Here is a 22,721-nt window from a genome sequence, read left to right as displayed (position 1 = left end):
GCACTACAGTAAAAGGTGGGAAAACCTTCCACAAAATGTCCCGAACCTGCAGATACCTAATATGTTCTCCTGTGGGAGCCCCGCACCACCCCAACACATCTCTGCATTCGCCACCCAATCATAATATATCAGGCTCGGCAACACCAATCCCCTGGACTGCTGATCCTTGTGCAGGAACGTTTTCCGAATCCTGGCTACCTTGCCTGCCCCCATGAAAGATGAGATCCATCGCTCTACCACCATACAAAATGCTTTTGGTAAAAAATAACAGCAGACATTGGAATAAAAACAAAAACCATGGCAAAATGTTTATCTTCACAGATTGAACTCAGCCTATCAAAGGCAGAGGGAGGCTATCCACCTCTGGAGATTGGCCTTAATACTCACCAGACCGTAAAGTTCAATTTGCGAAGCCAGGCCCAGTCCCGAGGCGGCCCAGTCCCGAGTCACCTGCACCCCGAGGTACCTGTAGTGAGTAACCATTAGACGCAATAGCAATACTCCCAGATTAGCTCCCTTCTCTGACGGAGTATCTGAAAAACATTCACTTTTCTCCACATTTAGCTTATATCCAGAAAATGCCTCAAAACCATTATGTCCCCATTGTGGGGACCAGGTCCGCAACATACAATAACAGATCATCAGTGTACAGGGACCCCCTACGCTACACCACCCTCACTATCCCCCTCGACATATCCAAATTCCTCAAATCGATGGCCAAAGGCTCAGTCGCCAACGCAAACTGGAGAGGAGACATAGGGCACTCCTACCTTATTCCCCTGTGCAACTGGAAAAACCTTGAACTCCCATTATTCGTACAGATGCTGGTCTTAGGTTCCTTATATAATGGCTTAATCCACAACACAAACTTGGGCCCTATCCAACACCGCAAACAAATAACTCCACTCTACCCGACCAAAGGATGTCTCTGCATCTAACACCACAATAACCTCCTGTTCCAGCCTTCCAATGGTGGTAAAATCAGTCAAGAAGCTCCTACCCTGTATGATCCTCCCCAACAACTTGTGGGAGATACTACTCCAACCTGAACACCAATACCTTAGCCAAAACCTTTGCGTCCTCATTCAGTGAAGGGGTCCTCAACCTCTGTGAGTTGCAGAGCCTGCCACTCCTCCACCAATGTGTTACAGAGCCGCAGTCTCTGTCTAATGTCCCCACTCCACCTGAGTCACAGAGCCTGCAGCCTCTAAGGCCCCTCCTCCACCTCAGGCTCACAAAGCCTGCAGCCTGTCTAATGTACCTGCTCCACCTGTGAGTTACAAAGGCTGCAGCCTGTATCTAATAATAATAATCATTATTGTCACAAGTAGGCATTGCAATGAAGTTACTGTGAAAAGCCCTTAGTCGCCACACTCCGGCACCTGTACAGGTACACCGAGGGTGAATTTAGAATGTCCAGAGTATGCAACCGCATATCTTTCGGGACTAGTGGGAGGAAACTGGAGCACGGAAGAAACCCATGCAGACACGGGGAGAACGTGCAGACTCTGCACAGGAATCGAACCTGGGACCCTGGCGCTGTGAAGCTAGGGTGCTAACCACTGTGCTACCGTGCTGCCCAATGTCCCTCCCCCACCTGTGAGTTGCTGAGCCTGTCTAATATCGCTCCTGTACCTCCGAGCCACAAACCCTGCATCTTGTGTATAACGTCACCACTCCACCTCTGTGAGTTAGTGTCCGCACCGACGTGTCTGTCCCTCACCTCCCTCCGCAGCGGTTCGCGCTTCCTGGAACTAGACGGAGCACATCCCTGCACACCGCAGCCTTTCTGATGGAGGTAGGCGCCCTCACACGCGGTGCACAGAGTCAAGCCATCCGCCATTATACCGGAAATTATAAGGCAGCTAACAGTTCGTTCTTTGAATTTTTGATGAAGTGTGGTATTTCGAACTAACAGGGCGGCAGTGTCTTTCCCATTAGCGCGGGTTAACGCTCACGATCCTTAAACAATCAATGTTCAGTAATGCGCAATCGTGGTCACCATCATTATTGGGCACTGTGGCGTAGTGCGCATGCGGTGTCGCCATATTTGTAAAGGGGCAATGTGCAGCAGGCAGAGAGAACCATGCAGGTACAGGAAGAGAAACTGCAGTCAATCTGTCTCCTGAGCAAAATGGAAATCCTGCTGGGAAGTCATTTTAGTGCTGTTTAGAAAACGAGGATTTCCGAACGAGAAACTCCAACTAAAACTCCCGTCAAGATCTGAGAGATTCACTCACTTTTTCATGACCTGTATACCAGTAAACATTTTTAATGTGGAAGGAGAAATGTTTGTTCTGTCTCTGGGGTAATATTTCGGATATCAGAGTGACTGAGACTCTTTTTATGTTAAAATCGAGTTCAATTACACTGATCTCATTGGCAAAGGAAAATAATTTGCTTTTGTAGGATTATGTACATTTTTTAATGAATTTGCGGAATGTGGGTGTTGCTGGCTAATTGTTGCCTATTCCTAATAATAATCACTTATTGTCACAAGTAGGTTTCAATGAAGTTACTGTGAAAAGCCCCTAGTCGCCACATTCCACCGCCTGTTCGGGGAGGCCGGTACGGGAATTGAACCCATGCTGCTGGCCTTGTTCTGCGTTACAAGCCAGCTGCTAAACCAGCCCTGGAGATTATCCTGGAGAAGGTTGTGGTGAGTTGCCTTCTTGAACTGCCGCAGTCCACGTGGTGCAGATCCACCCAGAGTGCAGGCAAATCAAATTGTTTCATCAAAATACTATATTAGCTTTGAGGCAGCTAAAATTGGTCGACTATTGCCTGACGTTATAGGTGAGAGTTACTGTCCCAGTTTTTAACATTTGCTCATAGAATAGATCACAGATTTTACAGTGCAGAAGGAGGCCATTCGACCCATCAAGTCTGCACCGGCCCTTGGAAAGGGCACCCGACTTAAGCCCAAGCCTGCACCCTATCCCTGTAATCCAGTAACCCCATCCAACCTTTTTTTTGGACACTAAGGGCAATTTAGCATGGCCAATCCACCTAACCTGCACATCTTTGGAATGTGGGAGGAAACGGGAGCACTCGAAGGAAACCCATGCAGACACGGGGAGGATGTGCTTTCCTATCCATTCTATGTAAATCCCTCATAATTTTATATATTTCTCCCTTCAGGTTCCTGTTTGAGACAAAACAACACCAGCTAACCAACTAAATAAAATTCTCCATTTGTGGCACATCTTAAATCTCCTCTGAACCCTCCCGAATGCAATCAGATCCTTCCTGTACTCTAGCTTGATCCAACTTGTATTTATACAGTTCCAGCAGAACGGCCCTGCTTATATATTCTACTATTTTGGTAATGGAGATAGTAATCTCGTAGCTTTCCTAATAACCTTATTTACCTGTCCTAACTTCTGTTGACATATACTCCCAGATCCCTCTGAAATTCCCAATGTCCTACCATCAATAATCCTTTACCTTGACTTCCTTATGGATTTGTTTCTCACTATCAAGCACACCAACATGTCTGTGTCATCTGCAAACTTCTTAATTGAGTAGATTCTTTATTGAGTATAAGAATTGGCAAGTCATGTTGCAGCTGTATAGAACCTTAGTTAGGCCACACTTGGAGTATAATGTTCAATTCTGGTCGCCACACTACCAGAAGGATGTGGAGGCTTTAGACAGGGTGTAGAAGAGATTTACCAGAATGTTGCCTGGTATGGAGGGCATTAGCTATGAGGAGCGGTTGAATAAACTCGGTTTGTTCTCACTGGAACGAAGGAGGTTGCGGGGCGACCTGATAGAGGTCTATCATTATGAGGGACATAGACAGAGTGGGAAACTTGTCGGAGGAAACCCACGCACACACGGGGAGGATGTGCAGACTCCGCACAGACAGTGACCCAAGCCGGAATCGAACCTGGGACCCTGGAGCTGTGAAGCAATTGTGCTATCCACAAGGCTACCGTGCTGCCCCGTGTTCTTTGTTCTTGTTCTTATTCACAACACTACACCAAATCCAAATCAATGCGCTAAGCCTGTAAAATCCCACCACTGAAACCAGCCTTCGAGTCACAAATAAACACCCATCGACTATCATTGATCACTCCTGTCATTGATCCAATTTTACATCCACTTGGATCTTGGATCTCTCAAGCTTTCGTTTGCTGATCTGTTTGTCATGTGGGACCTTGTAGACATGGAGAGAATGTTTTCCCTTGCAGGAGATTCCAAAACTAGTGGCCAGAATACATGACAGTTACTGATCGATCCAACAGGGAAATAAGGAGTTTTCTTCAGAGAGTGGTTAGAATGTGGAACTCTCTACCACCAGAACTGGTTGTGGCAAAAAAAACGAGATACCTTCTAAGGAAACTAGACAAGTAATTGAGAGAAAAGGGAATAAAAAGATAAACTGAAAGACTGAGCTGAGGTAGATGAAATGGGAGGAGAGGTGTATGGTGTATAAAAACCAGCAGAAACTAGTTGGATCAAATTACCTGTTTCTATTCTGTATATTGTAATTCTATGTAAACTCTTTTCACAAGGTCTGAGAAGAGGAGGATTTACAATCTGGGGAGAGGATCATACGGCAGGAACAGGACTTCAGCCTGGAACCAGTCCAGGAGCATGAGGACCATCCATATCTTGTCCCTCTGATAGAATCAAACCAGTGTTTATTCTCTATCTAGTTATCAGACCATTTCATTTTGTATAGTTTATACTGAACTCCATGGCAACACAGATATTGTGCTTCCCTCTTCCTAATAGTCAAATTCAGATTTGTTCCTCCCAGTTTATCTAATACATCATCTGCACCTTCCCAATTAGCCTCCCAATCCCACCCACATCTCACATTGAGCTGTTAATGTAACGAATTGGGTGGTTCTCGCTGCTCGGATTAAGGTGAGCAACAGTATCTCATCCGTTGTCTCCAGTCGCAAGTGATTTTTTTTAGGGATAAGAGGTGCCAGTTACATGTCAGGTAATTCATTATTTTTGGGGTCGAGGCAGTACGGTGGTGCAGTGATTAGCACTGCTGCCTCACAGCGCCGAGGACCCGGGTTTGATCACGGCCCCAGGTCACTGTCTGTTTGGAGTTATAGACTGAACCTGGTAAAGTGGGAGTTGATGTGTTTTGGCAGCATGAACAAGACAAGGGAATTGGAGGGCCGAAGGGCTTGTTCATGTGTTGTACTGTTCTAATCCATAATGGATGGCTAACAAGGCTAGCGAATACACAATGGACGGCAGGACACTAGGAAGTACAGAGGAGTGGAGGAACCCTGGGGTTCATGTTCAAAGATTCCTGAAGACAGGAAGGCCAGATCGATAAGGTGGTTAAGAAGGCTTATGGGATACTTGTCTTTATTAACCCAGGCATAAAATATAAGAGCAGGAAAGCTAAAATTCCCTCAGTCCTGGGTTACAGCCATCCTGGCAAATCTCCTTTCCACGTAACGTAAGGCACAGGGGCAGGGGAAGGGTGTGTGACCCAGGGTTGCCAACCCTCCTGGAGTCTCCAGGAATTAATTGAGGATCCATATCAAGAATGCAGCTCTGTGCATTTATTGAGGGACATTGAAAAAAAAAAAATTGTCAATATCTTTGAATGTTTCTCTTTTCCAGATATAAACAAATGTTGAAAATGGGGAGGGGGAAGGAAAAGGCTGTTTGGTTGAGAGCTTTATCCAAATGGGTAATGACTATTTTTGCTTCCTGATGGCGGAGGAAGGCATTGTGTCACAAGGATGGGTGTGTTGGTCGATTAACAGTTGGATTATGAGGGTACATGATGATGAAACCATCAGGAATACATGGGAAGATCGTTTAATCTGGTGTGGCCAACTCTTGTGGAGAATATAAAGTGCCATTCTGACATGAGGGTCGCTGGAGCTGTGGGGGGGGGGGGCGGGGGTGCTGCCAGATTAAAAGAAAACGGTCGGAGAACGGTTACTGCGCATCCGTGAGCTTTCAAGATCCAAATTTTGTGCAAAACAGCATCCACCGATGCATGCAACACAGGACAGTTAGCTCAATTATGGGACAAGCCCTGGTCACACTGGTACTGAATCTGTTTTGTCATTCACTATGATCATGGCTGAACTTGGCTATTTTCCTTCTGAATGCTCTTACCTAATTCAATAAAATTCCTTTCGCAGGCTTTAGAAGGAGAGGATTTACCTACACAAACTTAAACCAATTATCAAGATCTGTCAAAGCTCCTCGATTCCTCGGGACCTGAAAATCATCAGCCACTGACTATAGAAGGTAAGAGGTTTGTCAGTTCTATCCATGAGGAAAGATTTCAGCTACAGTATGTCTGGAAAAGCAATGCAATGTCAGAACACACATGGAGCACTGTCATCCATTCTGGCCTCCACAACTTCAGAAGTAATGATTGTCCCTACCTACGTGATGCCTGAACTCCCGAAGGTACAATAATGGACAAAAATGACACCAATGAGTCAGAGTCATTATGAGAAAGTAAGAGGCCATTCAGCCCATCAAGCTTACTTTGTCTGACTGTCCAGTCAGTTGTACACCCCTGCTCTATCACCAACATATTTATTTCCCTGAAATCTAATTTGTTTTAAAATCTTAGAGCAGCCCCACTTCCACCAATCTCACAGGCAGTGATTTGATGGTAATTACCACTCGCTGCATAAAAAATATTATTCTTCACGATCCACCTGTATCCCTTTCCCCAAACCATAAATATGTGTTCCGAGTACTTGTAGCATCAGCCAAAAGGAAGATCTTTTTCTTGTCAACGTTCCCTAAAGCTGTCATCACCTTGCGCACCTTGACCAGACATTTCTGCAGCCTCCAAGGAGAATACTCCCAGCTTCTCCAATCTAACCACATACACCTCGATCAAACATCACTGCAGCCTCCAAGGAGAACAGCCCTTCACCAATCTAATTTCATATTCCTCGATCAGACATCCGTGCAGCCTCCAAGAAGAACAGTCTCAGTTTCTAGAATCTAACTCATGCACCTCAATCAGAGAGCCCAAACTTCTCCAATGTAACTGCGTACACCTCATCCCTGCCACCCTAACCTCATATACATGGATTAGACATTCCTGCTCCCTCCAAGGAAAACATTCACAGCTTCTCCAAATCTAACCTCATACATTTTGATCAGACATCACTGCAACCTCCAAGGAAACAGTCCTAGCTTTCTAATCTAACCTTGCATAGATTGATCAGATATACCTGTAGCCTCCATGAAGAGCACCTACTGCCCCAATCTTACCACATATGCCTTGATCAGACATTCCTGCAGCCTAGAAGGAAAACATCCCCAGCTTCTCAGCTGGGGTCTGGCAGATGGAATACAATGTTGACAAATGTGAGGTGATCCATTTTGGTAGGAATAACAGCAAAAGAGATTATTATTTAAATGATAAAGTATTAAAACATGCTGCTGTGCAGAGGGACCTGTGTGTCCTAATGCGCGAGTTGCAAAAAGTTGGTTTACAGGTGCAACAGGTGATTTCGAAGGCAAATGGATGACATGTGGCACAGTGGTTAGCACTGGAACTGCGGCACTGAGGACCCGGGTTCGAATCCCAGCCCTGGGTCACTGTCAATGTGGAGTTTGCACATTCGCCCCATGTCTGCATGAATTTCACTCCCACAACCCAAAGATGTGCAGGTTAGGTGGATTGCACACTCTAAATTGCCACTTACTTGGATAAAAAAATAATTGGGTACTCTAAATTTATTTTAAAAAATGAAAAAGAAGGCTAATGGAGTTTTGTCCTTCATTGCTAGAGCGATGGTGTTAAAGACTAGGGGGGTTATGCTGCAACTGTATAAAGTGTTAGTGAGGCTACACCTGGAGTATTGTGTTCACTTTTGGTCTCCTTTCCTGAGAAAGGATGTACTGGCGCGGGAGGGTGTGCAGAAGAGATTCACTAGGTTAATCCCAGAGTTGAGGGGTTTGTATTACGAGGAGCGGTTGAGTAGACTGGGACTGTATTCGTTGGAATTTAGAAGGATGCGGGGTGGGGGATCTTTTAGAAACATATAAAATTATGAGGGGAATAGATAAGGGTCACCGTCCGTGTGGCGTTTGCACATTCTCCCCGTGTTTGTGTGGGTTTCACCCCCACAACCCAAAGATGTGCAGGGTAGGTGGATTGGCAACGCTAAATTGCCCCTTAATTGGAAAAAATAATTGGGTACTCTAAATTTAATTTAAAAAAAAAAAATTTTTAATTAAAAAATGAAGGGAATAGGATAGATGCGGGGAGGTTGTTTCCACTGGTGACGGTGAAAGCAGAACTAGGGGGCATAGTCTCAAAATAAGGGGAAGTAGATTTAGGACTGAGCTTAGGGGGAACTTCTTCACCCAAAGGGTTGTGAACCTATGGAATTCCCTGCCCAGTGAAGCAATTGAGGCTCTTTCATTCAATGTTTTCAAGCTAAAGACGGATAGTTTTTTGAAGAATAAAGGTTATGGTGTTCGGCGGGAAAGTGGAGCTGAGTCTACAAAAGATCAGCCATGATCTCATTGAATGGCGGAGCAGGCTCGAAGGGCCAGATGGCCTACTCCTGCTCCTAGTTCTTAGGTTCTCCAATTTAACTTCATATATCTCGACCAGACATTCCTGCAGCCTCCAAGAACAGCTACCTCTCCAATCTAACCTCATTCACCTCGATCAGGCATCCCTGCAGCCTCCAAGCAGAACAGTCTCAGCTTCTGAAATGTAACTTCATGCATCTCGATCAGACAACCCTGCAGCCTCCAAGGAGAACAATCCCAGCTGTGCCAATCTAACACACACAACACAGAATTTACAGTGCAGAAGGAAGCCATTCGGCCCATCGAGTGCACCGGCACATGGAAAGAGCACCCTACATAAGCCCACACCTCCACCCTATCCCCATACTTCCACCCTATCCCCGTAACCCCACCTTACCTTTTTTTTTGTTGGACACTATGGGCAATTTATCATAGCCAATTCATCTACCCCTGTACATCTTTGGACTGTGGAAGGAAACCGGAGCACCCGGAGGCAACCCACGCAGACACGGCGAGAACGTGCAGACTCCGCACAGGCAGTGACCCAAGATAGGAATCGAACCTGGGACCCTGGCGCTGTGAAGCCATTATGCTAACCACTCTGCTACCGTGCTGCCCAGTAACCTCTCGTATATTTTGATCAGACATCCCAGCAGACTCCAAGGAGAACAGTCCCAGCTTCTCCAATCTAACTTCATACAACTCGATCTTCATTCCTTCAGTTTCCAAGAACAGGCTCAGCTTCTCTAATGTAACCTCATCCACCTCAATCAAACACCACTGGAGCCTCCTGGAACAGCGAAGACTTCTCCATTCTAATCTGCGGTACTTTGATTAGATATCCCTGCAGCGTACAAGAACACCCGCAGCTTCTCCAACGTAACCTCATGCACCTCTATCAAACAGCACTGCAGCCTCAACAAGAACAGTCCCAGCTTCCCCAATCTAATGTCATACAACCAATCAGACATCCCAGCACCCTCAAAGAACAGCCGCCGTTTCTCCAATCTACTCTCAAACACCTCTGATCAGATATATCTGTAGGTTCCAACAACAGCCCAACCTTCTCAAATCTAACTTCATACACCTCGATCAGTCCCAGCTTCTATCAAGCCGCACGGTGGCACAGTGGTTAGCTCTGCTGCCTCACAGCTCCAGGGACCCATGTTCAATTCCTGCCTCGGGTGACTGTGGAGATTGCACTTTCTCCGTCTGTGTGGAGTTTGCAATTTCTCCCAGTGTATGCGTGGATTTCCTCCGGGTGCTTCTAATTTCCTCCCAAAGATGTGCAGGTTAGGTGGATTAGCCACGCTAAATTGGCCCTTAGTGTCCAAAGGTTAGAGGCTAGGTGGGGTTACTAGGTTAAGGGGATAATGTGGGGTCCTGACCCTAGGTCGGGTACCATTTCAGAGGGTTGGTGCTGACCGACTCGATGGGCCAAATGGCCTCCTTCTGCACTAAACTGCACAAGTTCAGTCCCCAAGGCTGAATGTTTAAGGGAGGCACGGTAGCACAGTTGTTCGCACATGTTGCCTCATAGCTCCAGGGACCCAGGTTCAATTTTGGCCTCAGGAGACTGTGTGGTGTTTGCACTGTCTCCCTGTATCTGGGTGGGTTTTCTCCGGGTGCTCCGGTTTCATCCCACAGTCCAAAGAAGTGCAGTTTAGGTGGATTGGCCATGCTAAATTGCCGTTCACTGTTCAAAAGTTTAGGTGGTGTTACTGAGTTACGAGTATAGAGTGGAGGTGTGGGCTTAAGCACGGTGCTCTTTTCGAGGGCAGGTGCATACTCAATGGGCCCAATGGCCTCCAGCACTGTAAAATTCTATGACTCGATGATTCTCCAATATCTTACACCTCAATCAGACATCGCTGCAGCCTCAAAGAAGAACAGTCCCAGCTTCTTCAATCTAACGTCATACACCTGTCCGACATCCCTGCAGTTTCCAAGAATGACCTAAGCTTCACCAATCTAACCTTTTTAAAAATAAATTTAGAGTACCCAATTCTTTTTTCCAATTATGAGGCAATTTAGTGTGACCTACCCTGCACATCTTTGGGTTGTGGGGGTGAGACCCACGCAGACACGGAGAGAATGTGTAAACTCCACACGGACAGTGACCCGGGGCGAGGATTGAACCCGGGTCCTCTGCACTGTGAAGCAGCAGTGCTAAGCATTGTGCCACCGTGCTGATCTAACCTGATGCAGCTTGACCAGACATCCCTGCAACCTTCAAAGAGAACAGGTCCAGCTTGTCCAATTTAACCTCTTGCATCTCGATCAAACACCAGCAGCCTCCAGGAACAGCCCCAGCTAATCCAATCTAAACTCCTACACCTCGATCAACTATCTCTGAAACCTCCAGAAGGGCTGCAGCTTCTCCAATCTAACCTCATACTCCTTGATTCGACTTCCCTACAGCCTCTGAGGCGAACAGTCCATACACTGCAATCACACATCCCTGCAGCCTCCAAGAACAGTCCCAGCTTCTCCAATCTCAACTCATATACCTCGAGCAGATATCCATGCAGCCTTTTAGAACAGCCCCAGCTAACCTGATACACCTCGATCAGGCATCCTGCAGCCCCAAAGGAGAACAATCCCAGCTTCTCCAGTCTAAATTCATACACCTCGATCAGACATCCCTGCAGCCTGCAAGAACAGTCCCAGCTTCTCCAATCTCACCTCATAACCTTGATCAGACTTCCTTGCAGCCTCCAAGGAGAACAGTCCCAGCTTCTTGAATTTTAACTTGTACACCTCGATCAGACATCCCTGCAGCCTGCAAGAACAGTCCCAGCTTCTCCAATCTCACCTCATAACCTTGATCAGACTTCCTTGCAGCCTCCAAGGAGAACAGTCCCAGCTTCTCCAATCTAAACTTCTACACCTCGATCAGACATCCCGGCATCTTCCTAGAACGGCCCCACCTTCTGCAATCTAACTTCATATATCTCGAACAGACATCCGTGAAGTCTCCAATGTAACCGCATACACCTCATTCAGACACTCCTGCTGCCCTAACCTCATACACATTTATTAGATATCCCTGCTGCTCCAAGGAGAATAGTCACAGCTTTCCAATTTAACCTCACATACATTAATCCGATATCCCTGTAGCCTCCATGAATAGCGTCCACTGCACCTATCTTACCACATTTTGCTCGATCAGACATCCCTGCAGCTCCAGCCTCTCTAATCTAACCTCGTACACCTCAATCAGAGGTCCCTGCAGCCTCCAAGGATGTTACAAGTTACAGAGGGACATAGATAAGCTGCAGCGCTGGACTGAGAGGTGGCAAATGGAGTTTAATGCAGAAAAGTGTGAGGTGATTCATTTTGGAAGGAATAACAGGAAGACTGAGTACTGGGCTAATGGTAAGATTCTTGGCAGTGTGGATGAGCAGAGAGATCCCTGAAAGTTGCCACCCAGGTTGCGAGGGTTGTTAAGAAGTGTTGCTCGTTTTAGCCTTAGTTTAATTGCTCTAATTCTGTCACCTTTGCTCTTGAGTCGCCAGGTATCTTTCTGATACCGCCACGTGGTTCAAGTCTGAGTAATGATTAATAATCCAGCAGTAAGAGTTAAATCAACGCTCATTTATTATATACAGCAATTAATACTTATACATTAATTCTACTTCTAAGCTACTTCCTACAACTAACAGGCCAATACTTAACTTTGGAAATGGCCCACCAGGTCAGGGAAACGAATGGCCTTTCGAATGGGTTCTGAGCCTGCGGGATTCAAAAGCTGGTACAGGTCGATAGTCAGGAGTGCCTATCCGGTAGCGATCGTTGGAATAAAACTTACGTTCTCTTGCAGAAGGGTCTCGAAGGGTGCGGAGAGGAAAAGAAGGGTCGATTTGAACTTGGCCCCTATTCTTATAGTCCCCAGGGGCTTCCCGCCTCTCGGGGTGGACCTTGTACCTGGTTCCAAGTGATTGGACTTGGTCCCAATAACTTGGTTCGATATTCTCCAATACTGGAGCGATTCCTTGATTGAGGGGTGGTCGTTTACCTCTCTTTGTGTCAGCTTCTGCTGGCGCCAAAAGGTCTGGGTCGGCTTTGTGTGTCTATTTTGTATCAATTGATCCCGGCAATTGGTGATTAATATGCAGATGACTGGGGTGTTGTCATGTTGATGGCTGCAGGTATCGGTTTGGTCTGGCTTCTCCAGAGGCGAATACACTGTTTTACCTGCAGCTGTCTGTTTGAGTCCTGTTGGCTGATTTTCCCATCAGCCTCTTCCGTTCGCCATTTTAAATCGGGGTTTGGCCATTCTAATCGGGAGTCAGCCATTTTACATGGCTACAGAAGGCGTACAGTGTGTTCGCTTTTATTGGGAGAGGGATTGAGTTTCGGAGCGATGAGGTCATGTTGCAGCTGTACAAAACTCTGGTGCGGCCGTATTTGGAGTATTGCGTGCAATTCTGGTCGCCGCATTATAGGAAAGATGTGGAAGCATTGGAAAGGGTGCAGAGGAGATTTACCAGAATGTTGCCTGGTATGGAGGGAAGATCTTATGAGGAAAGGCTGAGGGACTTGAGGCTGTTTTCGTTAGAGAGAAGAAGGTAAGAGGTGACTTAATTGAGGCATACAAGATGATCAGAGGATTGGACAGGATGGACAGTGAGAGCCTTTTTCCCCGGATGGTGATGTCAAGCACGAGGGGACATAGCTTTAAATTGAGGGGAGATAGATATAAGACAGATGTCAGAGGTAGGTTATTGACTCAGTGAGTAGTAAGGGTGTGGAATACCCTGCCTGCAACAATAGTGGACTTGCCAACACTAAGGGCATTCAAATGGTCATTGGATACACATATGGACGATAAGGGAATAGTGTAGATGGGCTTTAGATTGAACAAAGAACAAAGAAATGTACAGCACAGGAGCAGGCCCTTCGGACCTCCAAACCCGTGTCGACCATGCTGCCCGACTAAACTACAATCTTCTACACTTCCTGTGTCCGTATCCCTCTATTCCCATCCTATTCATGTATTTGTCAAGATGCCCCTTAAATGTCACTATCGTCCCTGCTTTCACCACCTCCTCTGGTAGCGAGTTCCAGGCACCCACTATCCTCTGTGTAAAAAAACTTGCCTCGTACATCTACTCTAAACCTTGCCCCTCTCACCTTAAACCTATGTCCCCGAGTAATTGACCCCTCTACCCCGGGGAAAAGCCTCTGACTATCCACTCTGCCTATGCCCCTCATAATTGTGTAGACCTCTATCAGGTCGCCCCTCAACCTCCGTCGTTCCAGTGAGAACAAACCGAGTTTATTCAACCGCTGCTCATAGCTAATGCCCTCCATACCAGGCAACATTCTGGTAAACCTCTTCTGCCCCCTCTCTAAAGCCTCCACTTCCTTCTGGTAGTGTGGCGACCAGAATTGAACACTATACTCCAAGTGTGGCCTAACTTAGGTTCTATACAGCTGCAACATGATTTGCCAACTCTTATACTCAATGCCCCGGCCAATGAAGGCAAGCATGCCGTATGCCTTCTTGACTACCTTCTCCACCTGTGTTGCCCCTTTCAGTGATCTGTGGACCTGTACTCCTAGATCTCTCTGACTTTCAATACTCTTGAGGGTTCTACCATTCACTGTATATTCCCTACCTGCATTAGACCTTCCAAAATGCATTACCACACATTTGTCCGGATTAAACTCCATCTGCCATCTCTCCGCCCAAGTCTCTAAACAATCTAAATCCTGCTGTATCCTCTGACAGTCCTCATCGCTATCCGCAATTCCACCAACCTTTGTGTCGTCTGCAAACTTACTAATCAGACCAGTTACATTTTCCTCCAATCATTTATATATACTACAAACAGCAACGGTCCCAGCACTGATCCCTATGGAACACCACTGGTCACAGCCCTCCCAATTAGAAATGCATCCTTCCATTGCTACTCTCTGCCTTCTATGACCTAGCCAGTTCTGTACCAACCTTGCCAACTCACCCCTGATCCCGTGTGACTTCACCTTCTGTACTAGTCTACCATGAGGGACCTTGTCAAAGGCCTTACTGAGGTCCATATAGACAACATCCACTGCCCTACCTGCATCAATCATCTTTGTGACCTACCTCTTATCAAGGTAGTGAGACACGACCTCCCCTTCACAAAACCATGCTGCCTCTCACTAATACGTCCATTTGCTTCCAAATGGGAGTAGATCCTGTCTCGAAGGATTCTCTCCAGTAATTTCCCTACCACTGAAGTAAGGCTCACCGGCCTGTAGTTCCCTGGATTATCCTTGCTACCCTTCTTAAACAGAGGAACAACATTGGCTATTCTCCAGTCCTCTGGGACATCACCTGAAGACAGTGAGGATCCAAAGATTTCTGTCAAGGCCTCAGCAATTTGCGCTCCAGCCTCCTTCAGTATTCTGGGGTAGATCCCATCAGGCCCTGGGGACTTATCTACCTTAATATTTTTTAAGATGCCCAACACCTCGTCTTTTTGGATCTCAATGTGACCCAGGCTATCTACACACCCTTCTCCAGACTCACCAGCTACCAATTCCTTCTCTTTGGTGAATACTGATGCAAAGTATTCATTTAGTACCTCACCCATTTCCTCTGGCTCCACACATAGATTCCCTTGCCTATCCTTCAGTGGGCCAACCCTTTCCCTGGCTACCCTCTTGCTTTTTATGTACGTGTAAAAAGCCTTGGGATTTTCCTTAACCCTATTTGCCAATGGCTTTTCGTGACCCCTTCTAGCCCTCCTGACTCCTTGCTTAAGTTCCTTCCTACTTCACTTCTATTCCACACAGGCTTCGTCTGTTCCCAGCTTTTTAGCCCTGACAAATGCCTCCTTTTTCTTTTTGACGAGGCCTACAATATGTCTCGTTATCCAAGGTTCCCGAAAATTGCCGTATTTATCCTTCTTCCTCACAGGAACATGCCGGTCCTGAATTCCTTTCAACTGACACTTGAAAGCCTCCCACATGTCAGATGTTGATTTGCCCTCAAACATCCGACCCCCAATCTAGGTTCTTCAGTTCCTCCCTAATATTGTTGTAATTAGCCTTCCCCCAATTTAGCACATTCATCCTAGGACCACTCTTATCCTTGTCCACCAGCACTTTAAAACTTACTGAATTGTGGTCACTGTTCCCGAAATGCTCCCCTACTGAAACGTCTACCACCTGGCCGGGCTCATTCCCCAATACCAGGTCCAGTACCGCCCCTTCCCTAGTTGGACTGTCTACATATTGTTTTCAGAAGCCCTCCTGGATGCTCTTTACAAACTCGGCCCTCTAAGCCCCTGGCACTAAGTGAGTCCCAGTCAATATTGGGGAAGTTGAAGTCTCCCATCACCACAACCCTGTTGTTTTTACTCTTTTCCAAAATCTGTCTACCTATCTGTTCCTCTATCTCCCGCTGGCTGTTGGGAGGCCTGTAGTAAACCCCCAACATTGTGACTGCACCCTTCTTATTCCTGATCTCTACTCATATAGCCTCACTGCCCTCTGAGGTGTCCTCCCGTAGTACAGCTGTCATATTCTCCCTAACCAGTAGCGCAACTCCGCCACCCCTTTTACATCCCCCTCTATCCCGCCTGAAACATCTAAATCCTGGAACGTTTAGCTGCCAATCCTGCCCTTCCCTCAACCAGGTCTCTGTAATGGCACCAACATCATAGTTCCAAGTACTAATCCAACCTCTAAGTTCATCTGCCTTACCCGTAATATTTCTTGCATTAAAACATATGCACTTCAGGCCACCAGACCCGCTGTGTTCAGCAACTTCTCCCTGTCTGCTGTGCCTCAGAGCCACACTGTCCCTATTCCCTAATTCTCCCTCAATGCTCTCACCTTCTGACCTATTGCTCCCGTGCTAACCCCCCTGCCATACTAGTTTAAACCCTCCCATGTGACACTAGCAAACCTCGCGGCCAGGATATTTATGCCTCTCCAGTTTAGATGCAACCCGTCCTTATATAGGTCACACCTGCCCCGGAAGAGCTCCCAGTGGTCCAGATAACGGAAACCCTCCCTCCTACACCAGCTGTTTAGCCACATGTTTAGCTGCTCTATCTTCCTATTTCTAGCCTCACTGGCACGTGGTACAGGGAGTAATCCCGAGATTACAACACTAGAGGTCTTTTAACTTTCTGCCTAGCTCCCTGAACCCCTGCTGCAGGACCTCATGCCCCTTCCTGCCTATGTCATTAGTACCAATATGTACAACGGCCTCTGCCAGTTTGCCCTCCCCCTTCAGGATGCCCTCTACCTGTTCGGAGACATCCTGGACCCTGGCACCAGGGAGGCAACATACCATCCTGGAGTCTCTTTCACGTCCACAGAAGCGCCTATCTGTGCCCCTGACTATAGAGTCCCCTATTACTATTGCTCTTCTGCGCTTTGACCCTCCCTTCTGAAAATCAGAGCCAGCTGTGATGCCATTGCTCTGGCTGCTGCTGTTTTCCCCTGATAGGCTATCCCCCCCGACAGTATCCAAAGGGGTATACCTGTTCGAGAGGGGGACAACCACAGGGGATTCCTGCACTGACTGCCTGCCCTTTCTGGTGGTCACCCATTTCTCTGCCTGCACCTTGGGTGTGACCACATTTATGTAACTGCGATCTATGACGCTTTCCGCCACCTGCATGCTCCTCAGTGCATCCAATTGCTGCTCCAACCGAACCATGTGGTCTGTGAGGAGCTCCAGTTGGGTGCACTTTCTGCAGATGAAGCCATCCGAGACGCTGGAAGCCTCCCGGACCTGCCACATCTCACAGTCAGAGCACTGCACCCCTCTAACTGACATTGCGCCAATTAATTAGTAAATTAAAATTAAAAGTTTTTTTAAAAACTGTTTCTTAAATTTACTGTTAACTGTCTGTTTCCTAGCACTAGATTTCTACTATAAATGTGAAAGCTAAATATAGTACTCTCCAATCTCTGGCTTAGATACCCCTCTGAATTATAATTAAGTAATTCTGTTTAATTAGTTACCAGTGCTTAATTTTTTTAATTTAGTGTAGATTCCCAACCAGCCACTCAGGTCACAGCTTTTCTGTGATGTCACTTCAGTCCCCCCACCCCCCCCCCACACACACAATTTGAAAAGGTAATAAAAGTAAAAATGAGTAAAAATCACTTACTTACCTTCTCACCTTCTGAGGGTCTTAGATGTTCTCAGGTTCTCTCCCTGACAGAGACTGCTCCACCTCCTCCTCCGAACGGCTCCTGAAACTAGGCCGCAATGTTTTTAAATCTCCGCTCCGACTCGCAGCTCCCGCGCTTTTTAAATCTTTGGTTTCACAGGTCGGCGCAACATCGAGGGCCGAAGGGCCTGTACTGCGCTGTAATGTTCTATGTTCGAAGGAGAACAGACACAGCTTCTCCAATCTAACCTCATACATCTTTTTTTTTTTAATTCCAATTAAGGGGCAGGTTAACGTGGCCAATACATCTATCCTGCACATCTCTGGGTTGTGGGGGTGAGACCAACTCATACACGGTGAGAATGTGCGAACTCCACATGGGGCCAGGATTAAACCCAGGTCCTCGGTGCCGTGAGGCAGCAGTGGTAACCATTGTGCCATCGTGCCGCCAAAACCTCATACACCTTGATCAGACATCCCTGCTGTCTCCAAGAAGAATAGTCCCAGCTTCTCCAATCTAACCTCAATCAGACATTCCTATAGCCTCCCGGAATAGCCCCAGCTTCTCCCATCACACTTCATCAATGTCGATCAGATATCGCTGCAGCCTCCAAGGTACACAGACCCAGCCTCTCCAGTCTAGCCTCATTACACATCAATCTGACATCCCTGCAGCCTTCAAGTTGAAGAGTCCCAGCGTTGCCAATCTAATTTCAAACATCTCGATCAGACATGTCTACGGACTCCAGGAGCAGCCGCATGAGCACCCATGACAAATACTGCGTGTCCTTGATATGTACGTCCCTGTCAGGCAGGGAGGAAATGGTCGAGTGAGGGAACCATGGTTTACAAAAGAGGTTGAATATCTTGTCAAGAGGAAGAAGGGGGCTTATGTAAGGATGAGAAAACAAGGTTGAGTTAGGGCGCTTGAGCGATACATGATAGCTAGGAAGGAGCTCAAGAAAGAGCTTAGGAGAGCTAGGAGGGGGCACGCGAAGTCCTTGGCAGGTAGGATCAAGGAAAACCTTTTACACTGATGTGAGGAATAAAAGAATGACCAAGGTGAAGTTAGGGCCGGTCAAGGACAGTAGTGGGAACGTGTGCATGGAGCCTGAGGATATAGTAGAGACCCTAAATGAATACTTTTTTTCAGTATTCACAAAGGAGAGGGGCCATGTTGTTGAGCAGGGTAGTGCGATACAGGCTGGTAGGCTGGAGGAGGTAGATATTCAGAAGGAAGATGTGTTAGAAATTTTGAGAAGCCTGAGGATAGATAAGTCTCCTGGGCCTGATGGGATATCATAGAATTTACAGTGCAGAAGGAGGCCATTCGGCCCATCGAGTCTGCACCGGCTCTTGGAAAGAGCACCTTACCCAAGGTCAATATCTCCACCCCATCCCCATAACCCAGTAACCCCACCCAACACTAAGGGCAATTTTGGACACTGAGGGCAATTTATCATGGCCAATCCACCTAACCTGCACATCTTTGGACTGTGGGAGGAAACCGGAGCACCCGGAGGAAACCCACGCACACACGGGGAGGATGTGCAGACTCCGCACAGACAGTGACCCAAGCCGGAATCGAACCTGGGACCCTGGAGCTGTGAAGCAATTGTGCTATCCACAATGCTACCGTGCTGCCCATATATCCTAGGATTCTTTGGGAGGCGAGCGATGAGATTGCAGAGCCTTTGGCTTTGACCTTTATGTCTTCACTGTCTACAGGAATAGTGCCAGAAGACTGGAGAGAGGCGAATGTTGTCCCCTTGTTCAAGAAAAGGAGTAGGTATAACCGTGGGAATTATAGGCCAATTAATCTCACTTCGGTCATCGGTAAATTATTTGAAAGGGTCCTGACGGATAGAATTTATGATCATTTGGAAAGATACAGCTTAATTCAGGTTAGTCAGCACGGATTTGTGAGGGGTAAGTCTTGCCTCACATGTTTCATTGTAATCTTTGAGGAGGTAACTAAGTACATAGATGAAGGTAGAGCAGTTGATGTCGTATGTATGGATTTTCGTAAGGCATTTGATAAGGTGCACCATGGTCGGCTCATGCAGAAAGTAAGGAAGTTGGCATAGAGGGAAATTTGGCCGATTGGATCAGTAACTGCCTATCATGTAGAAGACAGGGTGGTGGTAGATGGTAAATTTTCATCCTGGAGCCCAGTCACCAGCGGTGTACCACAGGGATCAGTGCTGGGTCCTCTGCTATTTGTGATTTTTATCAATGACTCCGATGATGGAGTTGAAGGTTGGGTTAGTAAATTTGCTGATGACACCAAGATTGGTGGAGCAGTGAATAATGTGGAGGGCTGTTGTAGGCTGCAAAGAGACATTGATAGGATGCAGAGCTGGGCTGAAAAGTGGCAGATGGAGTTTAACCCTGATAAGTGAGATGATTCATTTTGGTAGGACAAATTTGAATGCGGATCACATGCTTAATGGCAGGGTTCTGAAGAATGTGGAGGAGCAGAGAGATCTCGGATTTCATGTCCATAGATCTCTGAAAGTTTCCACCCAAGTGAATAGAGTCGTGAAGAAGGCCTATAGTGTGTTTGCATTTATTAGCAGGAGGATTGAGTTTAAGAGCTGTGAGGTTATGCTGCATCTGTACAAGACCTTGGTTTGACCACATTTGGAGTATTGTGTGCAGTTCTGGTCACCTCATTATAGGAAGGATGTGGAAGCATTGGAAAGGGTACAAAGGACATTTACCAGGATGCTGCCTGGATTGGTGGGTGGGTCTTATGAGGAAAGATTGAGGGAGCTAGGGCTTTTCTCATTGGAGCGAAGGAGGATGCGAGGAGACTTAATTGAGGTGTACAAGATGATGAGAGGGATAGGTAGAGTGGACATTGAGCGACATTTTCCTCGGGTGGATGTAGCTGTTACAAGGGGGCATAACTATAAGGTTCATGGTGGAAGATAAAGGAGGTATGTCAGAGGTAGGTTCTTTACTCAGAGAGTGGTTGGGGCATGTAACGCACTCCCAGCACTGGGAGTGGAGTTGGACACTTTAGGAACTTTCAAGCGGTTATTGGATAGGCATATGGAGTGCACTAGAATGATTGGGAGGAGGTTGATTTGATCTTAGTTCCAGACTAGTTCGGCACAACATCGTGGGCCGAAGGGCCTGTACTGTGCTGTACATGATCTATGTTCTCCAATCTAACCTCGTACACCTTGATCAGACTTCCCTACTACCTCCGAGGCGAACAGTCCCAGCTTCCCATGTCTTCATACACCTCGATCACACATGCCTTCAGCCTCTAACAACGGTCACAACCTCTCCAATCTAACTTCACACACCTCCATCAGACATCCCTGCTGCCTCCAAGGAGAACAGTCTCAGCTTCTCCAATCTATACACCACACCTCGATCAGACATCCCTGAAGCCTATAGGAATGGTCCCAACTTCTCCCATCTAATTATATACAGCTCGGTCGGATATCCCCAACAGCCCACACGGAGGACAGCCCCAGCATTTCCAATGTAACTTCATAAACTTCATTCAGACATTCCTGCAGCCACGAAGAATGGACCCTATGTCTCCCATCTATCTTCATACACCACGATCACACATCCCTGCAGCATCAAACAATGGTCACGGCTTCTCCAATGTAACTTCATACACCCCATTCAGACATCCCTGCAGCCTCCATGTGGAACAGTCCCAGCTTCCCAAATCTTAATTCATACACCTCAATCAGACATTCATGAGCCTCCTCGAACAGGCCCAGCTTCTGCACGTTAACTTGATACATGTCGAACAGACATTCCTGCAGCCTCAAAGGAGAACAGTCACTGATACTCCAATCTAATCTCATACACCTCGATCAGACATCGCTGCAGCCTCAAACGAGAACAGTCCCACCTTCTGCAATCTAACTTTTTACACCTTGATCGGACATCCCTGCAGCCTCCAAGCAGAACAGTCCCACTTCTCCAATCCTAACTCGTACACCTTGATCAGACCTCCATGCAGACTCTTATGGACAGCCTATGCGGACTCCTATGGGCAGCACAGTAGCATAGTGGGGTCACAGTCTGTGTGGAGTCTGCATGTTCTCCCCGTGTCTGCGTGGGTTTCCTCCGGGTGCTCCGGTTGCCTCCCACCAGTCCCGAAAGAGGTAAATTGGACATTCTGAATTCTTACTCTTGTGTACCCGAACAGGCGCCGGAATGTGGCGACTAGGGGCTTTTCACTGTAACTTCATTCCAGTGTTAATGTAAGCCTACTTGTGACAATAAAGATTATTATTATTAAAACAGCCCCAGCTTCTCCAATGGAACCTCATTCACCTCGATCAGGTATCCTGCAGCCTTCAATGAGTGCAATCCCAGTCTTTCTAATCTTACCCGCTACACCTCGATCAGACATTGCTGCAGCCTCCAATAAGAACAGCCCAGCCTCTCAAATCTAACCTCATACATCTCGGTCAGACATCCCTGCAGCCTCCGAGGAGAACAATCCCAGCTTCTCCAATCTAATTTTATACACCTTGAGTCAATATCCGTGCAGCCTCCAAGAATGATCCCAGCTCCTCAAATCTAACTTCAGACACCTCGATCAGACACCGCTGCAGCCTCTCAGGACAACAGTCTCAGTTTTTCCAATGTAGCCTCATACACCTCGATCAGACATCCCTGCCGCCTCCGAGAATGGTCCCAGTTTCTTCAATCTAATGTCATACACCTCGATCAGCTTCTGTCATAGTTCAGTGAGACATGATCACTTTGTGGATCTGTACAAATGGAACTCACAGAGACACAGCTTATGTAATAATAGTTCAGTGACAGCTGAGCACTTAGTGAGTGACTGAGTCTGTAGAAGTGTAACTCAGATAGGCACAGCTTGTGTCACAGTTCTATGAGATCTGATTTATTGAGTTGGTGAGCGTATAAATGTAACTCAGGCTCAGCTTGTGTCAGAGTTCAGTGATAACTGATCACTTACTGAGTGAGTGACTCTCTAGAAATATTATTCAGACTAAGGTTTTTTAAAACAGCCCTTGGGGGAAGGAAGCTCTGAACTAACCACTAAATTTATCTTCTTAATTTGGAAATGGCGATTCATTC

The 22,721-nt window shown here is 46.9% G+C and overlaps 1 long non-coding RNA gene across 1 annotated transcript in view; it reads left to right on the top strand.

Moving 5' to 3' along the window:
- The first annotated feature begins 1,287 nt into the window (after positions 1–1,287).
- Positions 1,288–22,721, top strand: part of LOC140420799 (uncharacterized) — an 84,466-nt gene continuing 63,032 nt past the window's right edge. The window contains exons 1-3 of the long non-coding RNA XR_011946589.1: positions 1,288–1,798; positions 2,504–2,659; positions 6,135–6,243. This is a non-coding gene — a long non-coding RNA (uncharacterized lncRNA). The remainder of the gene's footprint in view (positions 1,799–2,503; positions 2,660–6,134; positions 6,244–22,721) is intronic.

Source organism: Scyliorhinus torazame, chromosome 5 (genome assembly GCF_047496885.1).
Source record: "Scyliorhinus torazame isolate Kashiwa2021f chromosome 5, sScyTor2.1, whole genome shotgun sequence".
Classification (NCBI taxonomy): domain Eukaryota; kingdom Metazoa; phylum Chordata; class Chondrichthyes; order Carcharhiniformes; family Scyliorhinidae; genus Scyliorhinus; species Scyliorhinus torazame.
The sequence above is the reverse complement of the archived record's forward strand: the minus strand, read 5'-3'. Positions and strand labels throughout refer to the sequence as shown.